Genomic DNA, 19715 nt, shown 5'->3' with positions numbered 1-19715 from the left:
TGCAACAATCAGTTTCTTAAAGCCAGGTGAAGGTAGTAAAATACAAATTCTTCTGGAGAAAACATCAGGTTGTAAAGCTGACCTGATTTTCATGAACAGAAAATCTAATTATCTGCCATCAATTCAGGTCTGAGCACATATTTCATTTTACTTTTATCAAGTGTGAGTGGTTTTGGCAAGCATTTTGACAAAATATCTAGATGTACACACTGAGTTTTTAAATGAAACTATCAAAAACTGAAGTCTCAGGCTAATGAATTACATGGAAAATTGCTATCACATTACATTATCTTATACAGTATTGGCAGGAGGACTGGTGAGAGAACTGCAACCAAAATGATGTAATAAAATGGAAATTTACAAGTTGGGGTGTAGGAAAGGTTAAAAAGAATATCATTCTTCTCATAGAGTGAGCAGAAAAGTGATTGATTCTTAGGTTACTTAGCAAGCTGTGTGTGTGCATGTGCGTGCGTGTGCGCGCACACACGCATACATGGCAGAGAAAGAGAAACAGAGAAAGAAAAAATAGAAAGAATAGTGTCTTGAGGTCTCTGATGAGAAATAGCAATTTGCTATAGGAGGTGAGTGAGATGTAAGAAGATTGAAGGCATGAATAGAATGACATCTGCTCCTTGCTCTTCTTTGTTTAGGTAGACAAGAGCGGTGAGCGGTTAAAGGCAAAAGAGATAACAAGAGTTCAACAGCAGCAACTGCTGTTATGTCCAAGAGCCAGCCCTGATTCATCACAATGGGATGAACCAGACTGAACGACGACGAGGCTGGAACAAGATCTAGCCCACTGGACCAGAGCAGGGAGCTGGAAATGACAGACGCTGTACAAACCCACCCAAAGGGAGGAGGCCCATTCCAATGCAGAAGAACATGGCACCCAGAAAGAATGGAAATGGTAGATGGAAGCTAGGTAAACCACTGTGTGGGATGGGCAAGAAAGCATGGAGCTGAGTGATGTAGACTTAAGGATAAAACAAAACCGAGAGGTCAGGCAAAGCACTGCATACAGCATCACGTGGCAGAACCCTGTTCTCCTGAGAGGTACCAATCCTCCAAGGGAAATGATTGCAGTAATGATGGGCCTTCATCAGGATGAGGTAAAGTCTTAAAGTCAAGACAGGAAGACAGAAACTAGATAGGAAACCAAACCTGACTTTCAGATAGATTTCAGAAACCTAGCAGTTTATTGGGTTTTTTTGGTGTGTGTGTGTGTGTTTGTGTTTGTGTGTGTTTTTCTTGAGTGCCTGGAATAATTTGTAGCAATTTCATGGTGTTTGGTAAATTACAGACTGGACTATTGGAACTGGAGAACAGGTCAGAATCTGATGATCAACAAGCTTATTGTGATGCTGAGGTCCAGAAGGCTAGGAGGGTTTCTAAAATCCCTCCTACTTCAGGTCAGGGTGGGGTGGGGCTAAGAAAGCTGGGTGGGATCAGTCCAGGGTGGTGGAGAACTACAGGAAAGGGATAAAGCAGAAAAAAATTTTGGAGAAAAAAATCGCAGCCACCACAATGTCTTTCCTTGGGCTCTTTCTACCTGCTTCCTCCAAAATCTCTTCTGTATGGTCATATCTTTCCTTGTGATTGTGTACAATTATAATATATTTAAATATTTAATATACTTAATGTATTTAAATAAATACAACTATAATATATATAAGTATATATTATTTTCTAAGGAGATAGCTGACATAATAATATGGAAGGCTAAGGAATTTTGTGCAGAGGAGATAAGAAACTCTGATCTTGACATATTTAATTTAAGCTATGATGGGAAATGTATTACGCTATGTGTGGAATATGGGCCTTCAGTGAAGATGAAGTGTCTAGATGAAGGCTGTCTATATATTTGCCATGAATGTTGAAATGGAAATTGAAGCCATTCATGTGAGTTGATAGACTCTTTCCAAAGGAGTGACCTTGGGAAAAAAAGCCAAGGAAGATAGAACCTGATACTGTAATGTCTCTGGTAACAGTGTGAAAAAGAGGACACGTGCACGCATGCACACACTCACACACTCATACACACACACACACACACACACACACCCCAAGGCACCAGTCATGGGAAGGTGAGAAATTGAAGCTCAGGGTAGGATGTCTTTTAATTTGAAGAGGGAGGCTCTCACATGTCAACATCAGAACCTCCACAATTGTAGAGAAAAAAGAGGGGTCGTGGTTTGGGCCAAGGAGAGACTTTTGGAAATAAAGCCAAAGAGCTGGTTTGTGTAGTGATTCAAAAGAAGATAGGAAAGATTTTTGAGTTAGTAATGTTGTTGTTGGTTTTTCTTTTCCTTTTTTTAAAAAAAATTCAAGTTTATTTATTTATTTGAGAGAGAGAGAAAGCACAAGCAGGAGAGGGGCAGAGGGAGAGGGGGAGAGAGAATCCCAAGCAGGCCCTGCTGCCAGCACAGAGCCCAATGCGGGGCTTGAACTCACAAACCGTGAGATCATAACCTGAGCCAAAATCAAGAGTAAGACGCTTAACCAACTGAGCCACCCCTGTGCCCTATTTTTATTGGTTTTAACACAAAAGAGAAAGTAAACAAGATGGCCTATAGTATGGGTAGTCATAGTGAATGGCGACTCTCCACATAGGAAGTGACCAGAGCATGGATTCCTAGTAAAAATAAGATTTGTGCCATTTTGAGAAATCAGATTGTAGACTTGTGTGGTCCTGAGGCTTATGGAAGGAACATAACATTAGACCAACAGGTCCTCAGATCCAGCTGACCATTAAACTTTCCTGCAGAGCTTTTAAAAACAAACACACAGATTTCTTGTCCTTAACATAGACTCAGAATCTTTGGATGTGTAGGGGAATGGTGAGTGGGGGGCTCTCTCGAGTTAAAAATCTCCTCTAAGAATTCTAAAGCAATGATCCATTCATTGTCATGAGGAAAATATTTTACTCGCCCTGCACCTATCCCCAGCTTAAGAGGCTCAATAGCAAATATAATTAAGAGAAGAGCCTTTATAAAAACCCATCTTTCAGGGGTGCCTGGGTGGCTCTGTCAGTTGAGCATCCGACTTCAGCTCAGGTCATGATCTCATAGCTTGTGAGTTCAAGCCCCTCATCAGGCTCTGTGCTGACAGCTTGGAGCCTGGAGCCTGCTTCAGATTCTGTGCCTCCCTCTCTCTCTGCTCCAACCCACTTTCATTCTGTCTCTGTCTCTCTCAAAAATAAATACACATTAAATAAATTAAAAAAAATCTTTCATATTGTCTCACTTCTCATATTTAAGTAGTTCCTGAAATTTATCCTTTTCCATAATTTCTTAGATTCATCAGATATGACATTAGCTATTGTTTCAGGGTGAAAGCGGAAGGTGGTTCTTCACAGCCTTTGTGGATTCTACCCACTGTAATGTAACAGGCCATTTTTCTATCAAGTCTAATCTCAGTACATAGATTAGTAGTAAAATCTATTTGTTATCTCATTGAGTTACTAAGTCTATAAAGCATTCTGCAGAGGGGGTATTCTTTATGGTAGACCAATTTGTTCTGTAACCTGTATAATTGTCCCCTTAGAAGAGCTCATGGAAATGACCCTGGACACATCACATACATCAGTGGCTGCAAATAAAATGAAGTCTGGCATTTATCATCGTGGAATTGCACCAACTTGGTCTGGCACAACTCCACTCAGTCATTTGCCCCAGTTCCTATTTAGGGGCCAGATGAAATAATATTCAGTGTGCTTCAACAGTCATATCCTCCCTGATAAATTTAGCATTTACTGAGGGATCCACTTTCCATGCACGCGGTAACTGCACTATTGTCTCTGAGCCCAGAGATTATTGGCAGAAGTAACAGCTGGTGCCTCAGGACGGAGCTACAATTTTACGGTGTGGTGGCTAAGGCTGGAAATGGAACTAGTAAACCACAAATGCCAAAGACATCATAAAGAAAAATGTTCCTTAGGAAGCACTCGCCAATTTCTGGGCAATCAATTATTCCCTAACCTACACATTGACTTTTATGAATAAAACAGCCCAGGAAATGCATTTAATTTAGCAGACAGTTTCGATAAGGTGAGGTGCTTTCCCTCCTTAGCAAGAGATTTCTCCTCCACACCATCCTCTGGCTTGCACCCTTGCCCTCTGGTAGATATACTTTTGGGTTCACTTCTATTTCTCAAACTCTTTTGTAAACAAGGATGGTCAAGCAAAACTAAGTGCTCTTTAAATAAAAGAGAACTGAGTATTGAGAGTGAAACTGATTGTCTCCAAGACTCTTTCCTGTTTGGAAATTTTCTCATCTGGCTACATCTTTTTTTCCCCACCTCTGTGGAACCAAGAGAGTGTGTTACCTGTGAGGTTCAAAACTTGCTAAAGTTCCAGGAGAGAATGCCTGCCCAAGAATGTTCCTTGGGGATGGCTTTAGCAGGGGAAAAGCATGCCTCTCTCCTGTATCTTCAGTTCTCTCACTTGCCTCTAGTGCCAAATAGAAGTCAGGTTCAGAAGGACCCTCATGAGTGCCCATCAGAACCATAAAATTTAGGTTAGTTCCAAACTTCTAGAAGGACGTGCCAACTCTAGTTAGGCCTTTGAGAAGAAGGAAATATTGAGGGTCTTTGAGTCTATTTCTCTGTGAAAGCATAAGGTGAAATTATATAATTAAAATTTATTTCTACCTTAAACAACTGACAACATTGTGTGTGTGAACTTCTCAAATGAATTTGTGATAGCTTAAGTGAAAGATATAGGTACAAAGAAAACATGGGTAAAACATACAGATTAGAAATACAGGAGGAGTTAATGATAGAGAAGATAATGATAGCAAAAACCAAAGCAAAACAAAACAAAAAAAAAAACAACCCTTTTCTTGGGAAACAATTGAGTTTGAAATGTAGCATCAGTCACATGCACACCAGCTTACTGACTGAACATTCTTTCAGGGAATGCTACCAATCTGAGCTGGTACTTGAATTTCCCTAGCCTAGAAAGATGATAAATAAATATCAGTATTATATATTTATGTAGGGATAATCTCTTAAATCCCCAAACACTTGGTGACATATCTAACTCCTACAAATTCTATAAAATATTTCAAGTGTTATTAATTTCATTTGCTATGAGAAAATTATTTATTGATTTTTTTTTACCAGACTGCATTTAGTAAAACTGACTCAAACTGTAAATACAGAATGTAACTCACAATGAAAAATGAATTCCTCAGCGGTATGGAAAGTGAGGAGAATCTGAAGTCAGAAACCTTGATATCTGATATACTCTCCAGTTTTCCCAGAAGCAATCTTTGGAAGCATGTAAATAACACTGGCAGAATACTGGGTGGTTCCTTCTTTTAGCCACTAATGACCCTGAAGTTTAGACTGATTTTCAAGTGGAGTTCCCAGGCCCTTATTATAGTGACAAAATTCATATTAACTCAATTGTCAGTCCTTTTCATTATGGATACAGAGTTGAAGGGATCTCTCGGCACTCAGTTCTTTGAGCTTGTAGAGGCACTGCACAGCTCTCTGGAAAGCCAATTGAAGAAAAAATGTAAAAGGGGTTCAACTAGGATCTGTTTTAGGTCTCATGACATGATTGCTCATTAAGTTTCCTGATGGAAGGCATTATTTTTTAAGTTCTGTAGAAATGCACTTAATAAATACAGAAATTGGCTGCTAATATAATGGAAAATGGTTCAATTTTAAGACTCCCAAAATTAACATGATCCCATTTCAAAGTGGAGTTAAAAATATTTCCATATTTTTCAGTCATCAGATTGAAGGTATGTGATGAGGCCTCCTTGGAATCCTGGAAAACAGAGGAATTAAATAATATAATATGCATTATACAGCTCTACTTGCTGTGGTGGAAAAGGAAGCCACTCACTCTGAGACCCCTGTCTGCATTAATGTTGGCTCACTGGTTTGCTTAGGATGGGGCTTAGGGTACAGGGCCATATCTCCTGAAGTAGGACTCCTCTAGACCAACACGTGATGCTCTTAATGCATCACACTACAGAGAATAGGCCTCCACAAGGATTCTAAGTAGAGCCTGTCAGTACTATACCACAAGTGATCTAAACACTGGCAGCCAGTAGGATTTATTTTCCAATGGATGGAGTCTACTCCAGAATAATGATTAGACGACAAAGGAAGGCTTTAATGATTACGCAAAATTGTTCAAGGTGCAAATCCTTCTTTGTATTGCCCAGACCATATGAATTAGGATTCTGGAAGCAAGCAGAGCAAATTCTCCTATACTACTTGCCAGGAAACTATGTCCTCAAAATTCCTCTCCTTATTTAGAAAACCACAACTACAAAAATTCAGCTTCAAAGTTTGTGCATTTTGATACATGTTGATGATTCTACCTGGTAATTGATCACTTGGAAATTGACAGGACTTACATTAGGCTCTTGTTCTCAGTTCCAGTCTTAACAGGGGAACAAGGAGACGCATAAAGCATTACTCATCAGTGGCCGTATTTGGCAAAGGCAGGTCTCTCCCCCCTACTGTTATCATTCATCCTGATAGAGCCGTGACACAGACCAGATGTCATTTCAATGTTAAAATTACATTGTTTTCATAACAAAGTCAGCTTACATCACTCTTAAATAGATCACACTAAGGTTCTTCTGTATACTGTCATGGAGAGAGTGAGCTAGATCTTTCCAGAGGACTTGCCAAGCACAAACTATAGGAGAAGTTAAGATTTTCTCAGGGCACTCACCAGCTGGCTCACAGCCTATATATCTCCATATCTCTCTGCAGCATACTTCAAGTCATTGCAATATAGAATGCCCTTTCTACTGATTTCTTTGATTCCTGGAGGAAATGACAGGTACTTGTTCTTGTGGGAGGTAGAAGGCCAAAGATGTCATTGGCTGGAGCTCTTTTCTTGCCTGTTTTCCTTGCCCTTTCTTCTGAAGCCCTAGTGACTTTGAATTAATTTACAGTCCACTGTGTAACAGTATCATGTGCATTACTTTTCCCATTGGACAGTGGGAACTTGGAAGATAACAATTTCGAACCCAAGGTCAGAATCCATATGGACTCAGCCCATGGCAGCCATGATTTTGGAAGTTAGTTCCTCCTCTCTCCCTTATCTCTGTTATAGCCCCACTTGCCTTATCACCTCTGTGGCACTGATGATATGTTCGGGGAACAAGGGCTGCAGGCACTAACAAAAAATCATCCTCAGGGGACTCTCATGGTAAAATGCCAAATGAGGACATCCTGTGCTGACCGAGTCCCTGAAACGCTTCAAACTATTGCGATGAACCTAAAGAAAGAACGTTTTCCTTTTAGTTTTGGAGATTTTGCCCTTAATTGACCTCACGCATCTAACTATTCACAATAGACATTTTTATATGAAAGGTCATACTGGAAAAAAAATACAATCCACTTAGATACCTGCATATGATTATGCAGATAGATCATCTGCCAATGATTATGAGCAGGATTGGTAAAACAGGCTAATATGTTGAATATTCTAGGGAATGCTAACATGTCTTTAGTTCCTCACCATACTCCCTTCTCTTGTTTTATTTTCTCCCCCCAGGTTTTTTTTTTTGCCTTTTAAGAAAATAAAAAAACTCAAAGGTAGAGTGTAAATTACCAGATGAAAATACCCAGAAATATTCTATCCTTGAATGGGGACCCTAATCCCTCAAAAAAAAGGTGAAAAATTATTCATAAATAATATACTTCTCCTTGAAGATTGCTAAGAGATATAAGATAAACGCCACCATTGTTTCTCATGGGTCTTAGTGAAATTTTGTGGTTTTCTGTTTCTCAGTTCCTTTTGACTTAGTTAAGGTATGACAGCTTGGGATCTAATCGGTGTTTCCTATTTATTCAATGCCCTTTAACTCTATAATCAAAACAAAATTAAATTTACTGACTTTTTTTTTCTTTGCTGTATATTTGAGATTATCTATCCCCCAAACCAGAGCTTTTAAGGCAAGTATTTTATTTTGAGGAGAAATGACCATGAAGCTTGATCTAGGTGATCAACCTCAGTAAAGTCATCCCTTGCTGAGAAGCACTGCCGTTGCCTGAAGGCACATCTCCACTTTCCCTGAACGACTACATGATATTTGACTGAGGTCTGGCTCTGAATATTCAAACATAGAGGGTCCTGCATACTCTGGTTTGGAGAAACTTATGCTGATATGGATCATGTAGACCAAAGGGCTATGCGATCTGGAACATGTTTGGTCATAAGAAATGCTGAACATTTTATGATTAAGTGTGTGTGTACATGTGCACCTGTGTGCGTGTGCACACGCATGCCCCAGACTTTTTTCTGCTCTATTCTCTTTACAGGATGGGTTTCCAGAAATTAGATCAGCAGCATGCAAAGAGCAAGGGATAAAGATGAAGCCAATGTTGTTAACTCAGTGTAGTCGGGTGAACAGGTAAAAGTGTCAGAATTCTCATCAGGATCTGACTGTATTTACTTTTTGATTCCATTGCCCCCACCTTCATCCATGCCTTTGTAATGTCCAAAGCCTATTCAGTCTTTTAAGATAAAGCTATAAGGCCACCTCCTCCACAAAGCCATCCGTGCTTCATCATTTAGAATTCCCTCTTTTCTGAATTTACTGTCACAGTTATTTTGTAAATTCACATGGAATGTGTCACTTTCTGATTTGCAAGGTGATTGTGTTCCTGCCTGATCACGAATACTGGGCTAGAAACACTTCGAGAACAAAATCTCTCGCTACTTCAACTTTGTATTTCTGAGAAGGGAAAACAGTCAAGAAGTATTTATTGAATCAGAATATATGACTATAGCCATCCATATGTATTTTTTCTTCTACGCTAATACCATTCCCCACCCCCACACCCTCACCATGCCATTCTAAAACAAAAACCAAAACAAAACATTTACAAAAAGCCCTGAGGCTCACAACTTAATGGTAGCAAGGTCAGGAGTACCACCGGAGCAAACTGTGGACACCCACACAAGCAGGGAGAAGCTCACCTGACAGAGTCATTGGAGTCATGGCTCTGGGCAACCAATATGTCACTTCATTAAAAAGTCACTGTTCGTGAATTGCAATTACCATTTGGTTTGAAAGCATATGTTCATGACTAAGAAATTGTCTCTAGGCCCAGAGAAAGGATCTTGCTGGCTTTTCTAGAGGAAGTGAATGCCAACCAGAATGGCATCTATGTAAGCAACATTAGGCATGCTTTAAAAAGTGCCCCCGTGATGAGCCATGAGAACTGACTTGCTATGTGAAAGAACTCAGTGACTCTACCCCCATGCTACGCTCCGTGCCCACTCAGACAATAAGTTGGGATGGCTGTTTTATGCTAACTCTTCACATTCAATAAAACAAAGGGAAAGCTTTAGGCAGCCTTCCCTTCTTCTCAGTAATTGACGTTATTAGCGTGCTTTGCTCGGGCCCCCCCTTAAGCATGTTTATTTGCAACTCCTTCCAAATGTCACTTATTAGAAATTCCGCCTTCCTGATCCTGGAGGTAACAAACCTGGACACGCAGCTTTCAACAGCAAATGGAAAGAGGCTCAGTGTGTATCCAGAGATAAGCAAATTAAAGGGCATAAAAGACTGGGGCAGTTTACAGCTAAAGAGCATCAGTGTAATGTATGTAGAAATCACGCACTCTATTGCCTCATAACATTGCACTCCTACTGGCTCTTTCCCTTTACCCAGTGTGGTTGCCAGCAAAACCTAAACACGAAGTGTTCCACAGCCATGAACTAGTCCCAAATCACTGGACTGAAAAAATGCCATTCTGTAGTATGCCTACTGCTAAAGCTTCCATTAGTTGCCCAAGAGAGTGGCAAGAATAGCTCAGAGTAAGTCTTAGCCAAAAATACGTAATGACAGCATATGGAGAAAACCAAAAGAATTATAAATGGAAAAAGATTAACAAATTCAGTGCTGCTAATGGGGCGGGGGGAGCTTTATGAGTTCTTTATGAGCTTAATGAGTTCTTTCATTCTAACATGGTGAGGGTTAAAAGCAATTTTATAAACCTAGTTTAAGAGAGGAAGGAAAAAGCTGCAGAAAGATCTGTGTGTTCTTTAGATGACATTTGAAACACACTTACATGCTTTTAAAAGCCATTTGTTGCTGTTACCATTCAGGTGGTATGCTTGAATGCTCAGAAAACAGCTTAAATTTGGGATACAGTGTTCTATCCTTAAAGGTTGGTTTAGATCGCTACTTTACAATAATTGGGGAATTATTCCAGGTGTAATAGGTATATAGAAAATTCTAAGGTCTGAAAATTCCCATATAAAGGCATTTTAAATTTGTCATATTTCCCATGATCCTTTAACAAAATCAACTACAGATTTTCTGATTATTTTCCCATCCCGATTAAGGGTAACCACAATAACAACTACGTACTTCAGTGTTTAGCAGAACCGACCACACATTTTTGCCCTTAACTGAAGGGAAAACAACCATATGGACCTTGTTCTTAGCCAGGGCTCCATTAGCTAATTGAATTGACAAAGCCCAAGCAGTGAGAGACCATGGATTAGCCACATGTTAATGATTCCATTCCTTTGGCAGAGCTAATGGTGTCTTGTTTCAGAGCAGCCTAGAGAAGCTTGCCTCATTTTGAACAGGTTAGACAGATCAGCGCAATAGGAGTACCAAAGCGCACCAAATATATCATTGTTTTGAGGAACAAGAAAAGGCAAAGTTAATTGCAATCCCAGACCTTAAATGCCCGATACAGCCAAAATATTATCATTCTAGCATACAATCAATATACAATTTGTGGAGGAGATAGTTTATATTCTTTTTTTCATTCTCGATCTTTGAAATCCAGTATATATTTTACAGTTGCAGCATTTCTCAATGTGGATTGGCCACATTTCAAGTATTGAGTCCTTAACAGCCACATGGATTGGTGGCTAGGATATTGGACAGCGTAGGATTGAATGGTGACATGTGTCACTCCCATGTCTTTCCATTGTTCATACCCATAGTCCTTTTAAGAGTTTAATGCTTCACGTTTATTCCTAAACACGAGCTGGACACAGAGCCATTCATAATGGTAAATTAACCTAAAGATAAAAGAATAACAGCTAGCTTGCTCCCTATTAAGGAAAACTGGATCTCTAATGAAAAACACATAATTTGTTAAGGTCTAAAAAGTACTAGGGGCAGAATATGGCCATTTTGATCCGTTTTGATCCACTTTGAAATAAGTGATCACATAATGCTTCAAGCCCCTTAAGGCATGATGTGAAAGTGTGGGTGTGAATAAGCCTCTTCCAAAATTTTGTAAACTTTCTGCTTCAGTTGTGTTGTGTACAACTAGCCTAGGGGGTATAGTGATCACATTTTCCTATCTGGAAATAGGGAAACACGATCTGACAAAGGAATGAATTGTGCCTGTGTGATTTGTTGACACAAAAATCCTCATCCAGTCATGAGACTAAAATATGTTTAATGGAAAGATTGGACTGGAAAAAACAGAGTTATAGAAAATTCGGTTGTCTTCAGAGAGTTCACCAAACTTAGGAAGAATAAATAACTAAGGTTCTAGTTGGCAACGATAATGGGACCAACGAAAAGATTAGGGCTATGAAGAACCAACAGAGAATCGATTAGATTGCATCCTTACCTAATTTCTGGGACGCCAGTGTGAATAAGCCAGTGTTATTACAAATAACCAGAATTTTGAAAAATTGCTGAATTTTATTCCTAAAGTCAGGGTATCTGCCACTTCCCTCAATATCTTCTTCTAGAATTAAAGGGTGTCATTTCATCACCTTGGGACATTTATTTTAATCTGTCCTGAATGTAATTATTCCATCAAGCTATTGTCACAAAATCCTATTAACTCAAAGAGTGATTGCATTATTCACTCCTTACTCATTCCTTGATTTCAGTGCCTATTAAATGCAAGTTTCAGGCAGCCAATATGAAGGATAACCTTAAGGGTTCTTACATCTTTTTGATTTTAGGCATTGTTTTCTACCTGGTATTATGAACATTGGTCTCAAAACGAGAATGTGTTAATATTATAGTTCATCATAATGATGCATCTAGGCTTAAGAAATTCAGAGAAGGCCTAATAAAATTTATTAATTTTAATAAGAATTAAAAATAAGGTTCAATCAAATGACTGAAATGCTTCCTTTGATTATCCCAAAAGGCAATCATCAAAAGCACCAGATTAGAACCAGTATAATGATGGATTCCTACACAAACAGTGGGATTCTACTTCTTGAATAACCTCTACAGAAATCAGGATTACAGTTTCTTAAACCTGAACATGTGATCCAAGGTAAGACAAAAGAACTTTTTATCTTGATTTGCGAATTTAATTACTCGAAATGACTTTGAACACTTTACAAAATGGATTATATTTATACATTGAACAAATCCACTTCACTAAAAAGATAAAAATAATATGAAATGATTGCTCAAGAAAATATGAAGTAGGAGGTCCCCATATCATAGATGCTGGTTACAAGTTTCTAAATTAGAATATGGAGTCATGACTTCTGGAAAGTTTGGTTTAATCATCTATGTGGTTGGCCCTAGAACATGTCTTAAGTTGGTGAAATGTAACTTCTCTCCCCCTTTTTTAGCATCAGTGGGGTGCTCCTCTTTGGAACTCCCACTAGTTGCATATCCAAAGATATGACCCTAAAATATATCTCTCTTCAAATTCAAAGTATGCTGCAACTCTTTGAAAGTGGCCAGATTGAAGTAACCTTAAGGTTTACGAAGCAGACCTCCTTGATTGCCATATCACTGGAAGGACTTCTCTTTCTATAATTCAAGCTATCCAAAAGAACTACTATAAATGTTTTATGCACCACGAGTACCCACAGCCAAGGAAGAAGAGAACATAGAGGGTGAAAGGAGGGGCAGGAACAAGAAAGGACAGTCGTAGTGTCTAGCTTATAGAAAGAACCCAATGTATGCCTTTACCCAGTGAGTATTGAAGCACTTTCCTAAATTGATCTCTGGGGCCTCTCGCTTTCTAGGTCTAGACCTCTCTCCCTGGTCAAGGTTCCAAAGGCCCGCCTCCTCCTTCTTGCAAGAATAGATCTAAATATCATTTACACACACATGACAGGTAACTAGTTAAATCTCTCCTGGGAATCAGTAGGCACTCAATAGGGAGTGAAATTGAAGTCAAGTGAATACTGTGAATGTTAGTTGTTCAGGTACCACTGGGCAGGAAGGAAGGCATGGGGAAGAGATCTTAACACTTTGTTTCAGAGAACATGGCAGTTTGTCTGGGAATGCATCTGGAACCCTTTTATTTTTAATTAAATTAATTAATTAATTAGTTTGTTTTTTAATCCTGGGGTTTGGGTTACTATAGTTGGAAGTAAAATTAAACAGAGGGTAACAGTTTTCTCTTTGGCACATTAATCAATTGCTCTGCTTAGGAGGTCCCTTAAACAGAAAAGAGTGAACAAATTTGGGCACCAGAGGAATCCTCTGGGCCTTAGCAATCACCTCCTCTTACCTGATGGAAAGCGAACAAAAACTGAGCCAGGGGGCAATGATGGTCTTTTTCCCCTTCTCTTCTCATATGCCCATTTAGGCTTAAATGTTCTTTAAAGAATTCAGAACTCTGTGCACTACATGAAGGCTTACTTTTGAGGGGAAAAGAATCAGAGAATGTCAAATTTAGATTTTTTTCTAAATGTTTATTCATTTTTGAAAGACAGAGAGAGACAGAGCACAAGCGGGGGTGGGGCGGAGAGAGAGGGAGACACAGAATCTGAAGCAGGCTCCAAGCTCCGAGCTGTCAGCACAGAGCCCGACGCGGGGCTAGAACCCACAAACCCTGAGATCATGACCTGAGCCGAAGTCGGGCACTCAACCAACTGAGCCACCCAGGCGCCCCCAGAGAATATCAAATTTAGATTGTTCTGTCCAGAGACCAATGATTCCATTTTTCCTTCCCCCACTCATGCCAGATATCATTCATTTATCATTCATTCGGCAATTATTTACACACACCAATTATGTGCCATAGAGACTGTTCTTGGAGCTAGATATAGATTAGTGAAACAAAACAGGAAAAGGTCCTTGCCCTCTCCTTGAGGTGAGACATATGTATACATATATATATATATAATAAATAATGTATAGAGTATGTTAGAAGTGCTACGGAAAACATAAAAGGAGAGTTAGGGAGAGGAGTGCTGGGTGGGGGGTGGCGGTTGTAATTTTAAATAGAACGTCAAGGTGGGCCCTATTGAAAATTTTGCACTTGAGACTTCAAGGAAAGGAGTTATCTATACAGATTGTTTTTTCAGTAGGGGTTAGGGGGAGGCAGTGGTAAGGAAGATCATATGTCCTAGGGAAACACCTGTCTTTTTATGGTTTAAGGAGGTTACTGTGGCTGCAGAAAAAGTGATACAGAGGTAAGAGCAGGATAGGGGAGGAGGGTGGTCGGTGAGGCCAGATCAAGTGGGCCACATAGACTCTTTTTTTTTTTTAATTTTTTTTTTTAATGTTTACTTATTTTTGAGAGAGCGAGTGAGCACGAGCAGGGGAGAGACAGAGAGAGAAGGCAACACAGAATCTGAAGCAGGATCCAGGCTCTGAGCTATGAGCATGGAGCCTGACATGAGGTTGGAACTCACAAACCGTGAGATCAAGACCTGAGCCGAAGTCGGATGCTTAACCAACTGAGCCACCCAGGTGCCCCGGCCACATAGACTCTTGAAAGGACTTTGGTTCTGAGTGAAATCAGGAACATTGTTTTGAGCAGTCAAGGGATTTAATTTGACTTGAACTTTAATGGATCACTCTGGCAATTTGTTGAGAATAGATCCTTGAAATAAGAATGTAACCGGGAGGCTACTGCAGCTAATGTAGATAATGGTGTCTCTGATGGGAATAGCAACACTTAGGAAGGCAAATTTGTAGCTATAGACACTGGCAGATGGGTTGGTGTGATGGCAGGAATCTGTGGAAAGTCTATTCTGATTGCTTCTCTTTCCTCAGGGAGCTAGGAAGCCAGATCATCAGCTGAGAGTGGGGACAGAGGAGAGGAAGTGCTGGCCCTAAGAGTAAAGAAGAGGCCGGGCTGAAATAGCTGGATAGCGAAGAGGAAATGAAAACTAGGGAAAGACAGCATGACTAGTGGCATCAACAGTGCTTACTGCTCGGTATTGCCTCCGTTCCCACAGGTATCAAAATCTTCCTCTGCCCAGAACCTCCCAGCAGCCCTATTGATCGATCTCAGTTGACAGATGAGAGAATGTGTATTTCCCAGTTCTGATCTAATCTGAACTACTCCTACGGTAAATTGAAGTGCAGAGAGTGTCTTTTAAACTGCCATCTTTGAGGATCATTTGAATTACCAATTAGCAAGTGCTCTAGTAAGGAAAACAGTTAGAATGCCTATCTAAATATCATGCACCACGAGGGCCTGATAACTACGGCTCCTGGGAATTCATGCTATAGGATAAGGGTACCAAGGGCTGCAGCTGAGTGTCTGAAACATGAATCATATTAATGCAGCAGGAATAAGACACCTGCTCAATGGATTTCTAATTAACTCTTAGATCTTTACATTCTGGCTCAAAGTTATATCTTCTGCACATCCTGGCTTTAGTTTTCAAAAGGTTCCAGGGAGATCAGCCAGAGTTTGTCTTTTGAATAGACTGGCATGACTTTTCAACAAGACCCAACAGAATCACATTTGATTTCAAGAAATTGAGGAGATAATTAAGAATGTGCTAGTCACTACTTAATGTAGTTATGCATGCTTGCTTCTGCAATTTAGAAGGGGGGAAAAAAAAGGTCCATTTAAGTCATCTTAAAAGGGTTCTTGCTATAAAATAAAAGTTAGAGGAGGGGTAAATCTGCATCGCCAATGATTTTCTTGCTTTACCAGTAACTTAGTATTACATAACGAATGCTGAATTATCAAAGCATTTATTGACATTTCTTCACACACACTGGGAATTGGTTTGTGGCCTTCAGAACTCTCCCCTCTTCCTAACTGCTTCTCAAAGTTCTCTCTCTCCTCTCCTTCCCACTCGGTTTACTTCTTGGAAGCCTTGTTGACCTTTACAATCGTTTCCTCTCTCTTACCTGATCTTCGTCTGCTCGTAAGTCCATCCCTTTTCTCATGTTCAGCATCTTAGAATGGAAAAGTTTATAAAGCACCATCAACACCACAAAGCCACATGCAATTATGAACAGGTGCCCAGGGCTAGCTCACACATGACAGAGTCCTTGTGGGATTTTATCAAGACTCTCATTTTCAAGAGGGCTATCCCTTTTAGAAAAATCAAGCCATTCTTAAGCGGATCTTTTCTTTGTTTTTCCAGTCCAGAAATAATTGCTATGTCAAGTTCAATAATAAAATGAGTGGCTGCTGTTGACTGAGGACCTACTCTGGGGTGTGGAGCTAGCGAGAGTCTCCTAGTCATCTCACAACAGCCTTGTCCCTTTTCATTTTTTTTTCCTGTGGATACTCATTAGATCTGAAAGTCCTACAGATTGGCATCTCTAAAGTAAAGCAGTTTGTCCTATAAAATTTTTTTAATGATGTTAGGACTTTTAAATTCAGTTTGTGACATTTTGTCATTTTAAGGAGCCAGTGGAACCTCCAATTGGGTTTTTTTCCAATAGGCAGCCACTAATGTGGACCAGGAGTTTACAACAAAGGTACAGATGAGAAAATCATCTATGCTGAGATGCGAGTGATAGGCACAGGTCTAGCAAAAGAAAGAGATCCTCGGAGGCACAAGAAATGGCTGACAGCAGCATCTTGGGAGATTTTCATGTTTTGGTAGTGGGAAGAGAAAGACAAGCCATAAAAGGATCCAGTAGGGGCAATGGAAAAAGCTAAGTAGCAGACTTCTGAAAGAGTTAAGGAAGTCGAAGGAATAACTCTTTAAGGTGCTTCAAGTCGTCAGGGCTTTAGAGGTCAGCACTATAGAACTCTTATAGATATGGAACTTAGAAAAAAAAATCATGGAACTTAGGAAGAAAATCAATCATCCTTAAGAGGGTTAACTCAGCAACATGGTGGGTGAAAAAGACAGGTTCCAAGGGACTAATAATACTCTTATTTCATGGGAGTGGATAGAAACTTGGGGACAAATGGAAGAATGTTACTTTTAGAGTGAAGGGTAGAGTGATTCATGGGTATCACAATAAAAGCCTAAGAAGTGGTACATGAATTGAATAGGGGACTGTATATGATACCATAATTCTATACTTAATAAACGCTCAATAAGCAAAATGTAAAGCAGAAATAAAAGAAGAATGAAATACACAATGCAAAATGATTTAGCCATAAAAAGAGGGTATAATGCTAAGCAAAATAACCCAATCAGAGAAAGACAAATACCATATGATTTCACTCATATGTGGAACTGAAGAAACAACACAAATGACCAAAGGAAAAAAAAAAAAAAAAGAGACAAACCAAGAAGCAGACTCTTAACTACAGAGAACAAACTGATGGTTACCAGAGGGGAGGTGGGTAAGGGATGGGTGAAAGAGGTGATGGGGATTCAAGAGCACATTTATCATGATGAGCACTGAGTAATGTATGGAAGTGTTGAATCACTATATTATACACCTGAAACTAATATCCCACTGTATGTGAACTATACTGAAGTTAAAATTTAAAAAAAAAAACTTGAAAAAAAATAAAAGGAATTTAGAATAAATTCATAATATATTCTCCAGCACACTGCATTTCTCTTCGTTTTTAAAATATATAAATATTTTATGTAATTTAAATAAACAGTGAAGAAGAGGAGGAGGAGAAAAATAAAGAATCTCAATATGGCCCAGAAAAGGGGGCTGAGGAGGGGACATAATTCTTAGGCATCCTAAGGGAGGAGATGTAAGTGATAGTTCCTTTTTCTGGTGACTATCTGATACTTATCATCAAGTGCTAGTCAGATGAGATGCAGTATCTTGAAGGCATCATGAACACCTCAAGAAGGAAGGATAGAGCACTAAAGAGTGAAGGCTTTCGAGCCCCCCTTTTCCCTCCAGGAAACATTAAAATGTTTTCAAATTCTAGGCCAAGTGGCTTAGTTTCAGAGTTCCTCTTATGCAGCCGTGCTGTCTCCTTCCAGCAGCCACGTGTCCTATGGATGGATCTATAAATTCGGGACAACAAAGGGAATGTGTAGAGGCCGGGTTGGGGGTGGGCAAGAGAGGTAAGACTAAATCAGGGCCAGCGGCTGCCTACAGGCAACTCAACGGAACACTCATGTCTGATTTGTGGAAGTGACATCATCATTAGCTTCAGATCAATACTGGCCAAGATTGAAGAACTCAACTGTGGTGTGGCAGCTTTAAATTTTTAAAATAGATGACCAAGTTGACTCTTCTCTGTAGCCCCCCTCTTGGACTTCAGAACTGATGGCACATTTTCATTTCTAATTTTCAGCCTCATCCAGTTCCTGGTTGATACTAGCCTGCACAGATGATTTGCTGGGGCAATCACAGAGTGACTCGGGAATAAAACCTGCTGCTTTAGGTTAAAGATGTCTATTCAGAACTGCATTCCTTGCTTTCTCCCCCACCCCATCCTCCTGTGCACATGGTCTATAGTCCAGGGAAATAAAAGAGCCTTTTCAAGACGAATGTGTTTTACCAGTAGATGGAGTAAATGCTTCCCAGAATCCTGTACCTGCTAGTTAATGGACTAGTGTCTCAAAAAGAGACAAAGCCACCACCAACAACTGATTCTGGAACTTAATGTATAATGGCAGGTGGCGAACGTGATCAATGACATGGATGGCTCTTGCCTGAAATGTTTTGTAAGAGAGGAGACACTTATTCACACATACATATATGAATAATGAATAAATGAATATATGAATAAATATATGGATATATGAATATATATGAATATATGAATAGATAGATGAATAAATGAAGGTAAGCAAGAGGACACAGAGGAAACTTGGAGTACTCACAATCCCTTCATTTCTTCACAATTTTGCCTAAAATGAGCCCAGCATCTGGGATACGATCCCAAGTGCAATTTTTCCCCCCTTCATCTTAAATGTTTTTCAAAAGGGATCGTTTTACTCTGTGGTTTGGTGAAAGGGCGGGATGGGGGGAAGTCCACTTTGCAGCTGGTACAACACAGAAGAGAGCTGCGTCAACTCTCAAAGGCTGCCAAGCCTTTCTTTTGGCAGAAGCACTGGGGATATTACACTGGGGATAATTTATCACGCTTGCTTTGGATGTTCCAAATTTGCAAGCCGTGGCTAATTTCCAGAGACAGCAGGGCAATAAACTCCACTTTCCTAAGAGAAAAACAGTAACCGCACCACCTTTCAATTAAATGGGCCATGGAAAACGAAGAGCCACCCATGATCATGGATATTCAGAAATCCTCAGAAAGCCTGAGTGTGGCCACTAGTGGTGGGAATAATGACTGTGCACCCGGAGAGGCCTGGCTTCACGGATATTAGGAATTGGCATGTGCATCTGCTTCCACATTTGTCTCTTTCTGTACATTTTCCTGTATGAACACACAGGCACCCATGAACCCTCACGTGTGCAAGACCAAAACACAAGTATTGGATGCTCATGGAGGAATTATAGCCTCTTCTGTTATGCATCAGGTGAAGTTTTCCTCACAGTCTCTGGGATCTCCTTTTCTCTGCTCTTTTCTTAATCTCCTGGTGCCTCCTTGATCATCCAAGGCCCCTTGGAGCAGGAAGCAAACAGCTCCTCCCTCTAGATCAGTGAGCCACACTGGACGGTTGTCCTCAACCCCTCAA

At 39.9% G+C, this 19715-nt stretch overlaps 1 protein-coding gene and 1 long non-coding RNA gene across 3 annotated transcripts in view; one reads left to right on the top strand and one right to left on the bottom strand.

Annotated features, from left to right (window-relative positions):
• The window catches only part of SLC8A1 (solute carrier family 8 member A1), a 326175-nt gene that overhangs the window by 83127 nt on the left and 223333 nt on the right, over positions 1-19715 (bottom strand). The gene's annotated exons all lie outside the window — the stretch shown is intronic.
• Positions 735-18667, top strand: LOC122216386. The gene is made up of 5 exons (XR_006200869.1): positions 735-922; positions 1301-1409; positions 12122-12253; positions 14947-15131; positions 18368-18667. It is a non-coding gene; the product is annotated as an uncharacterized LOC122216386 (long non-coding RNA).

Source organism: Panthera leo, chromosome A3, assembly GCF_018350215.1.
Source record: "Panthera leo isolate Ple1 chromosome A3, P.leo_Ple1_pat1.1, whole genome shotgun sequence".
Classification (NCBI taxonomy): domain Eukaryota; kingdom Metazoa; phylum Chordata; class Mammalia; order Carnivora; family Felidae; genus Panthera; species Panthera leo.
Note: the sequence above shows the minus strand (reverse complement) of the source record. Positions and strands in the feature narration are given on the sequence as shown.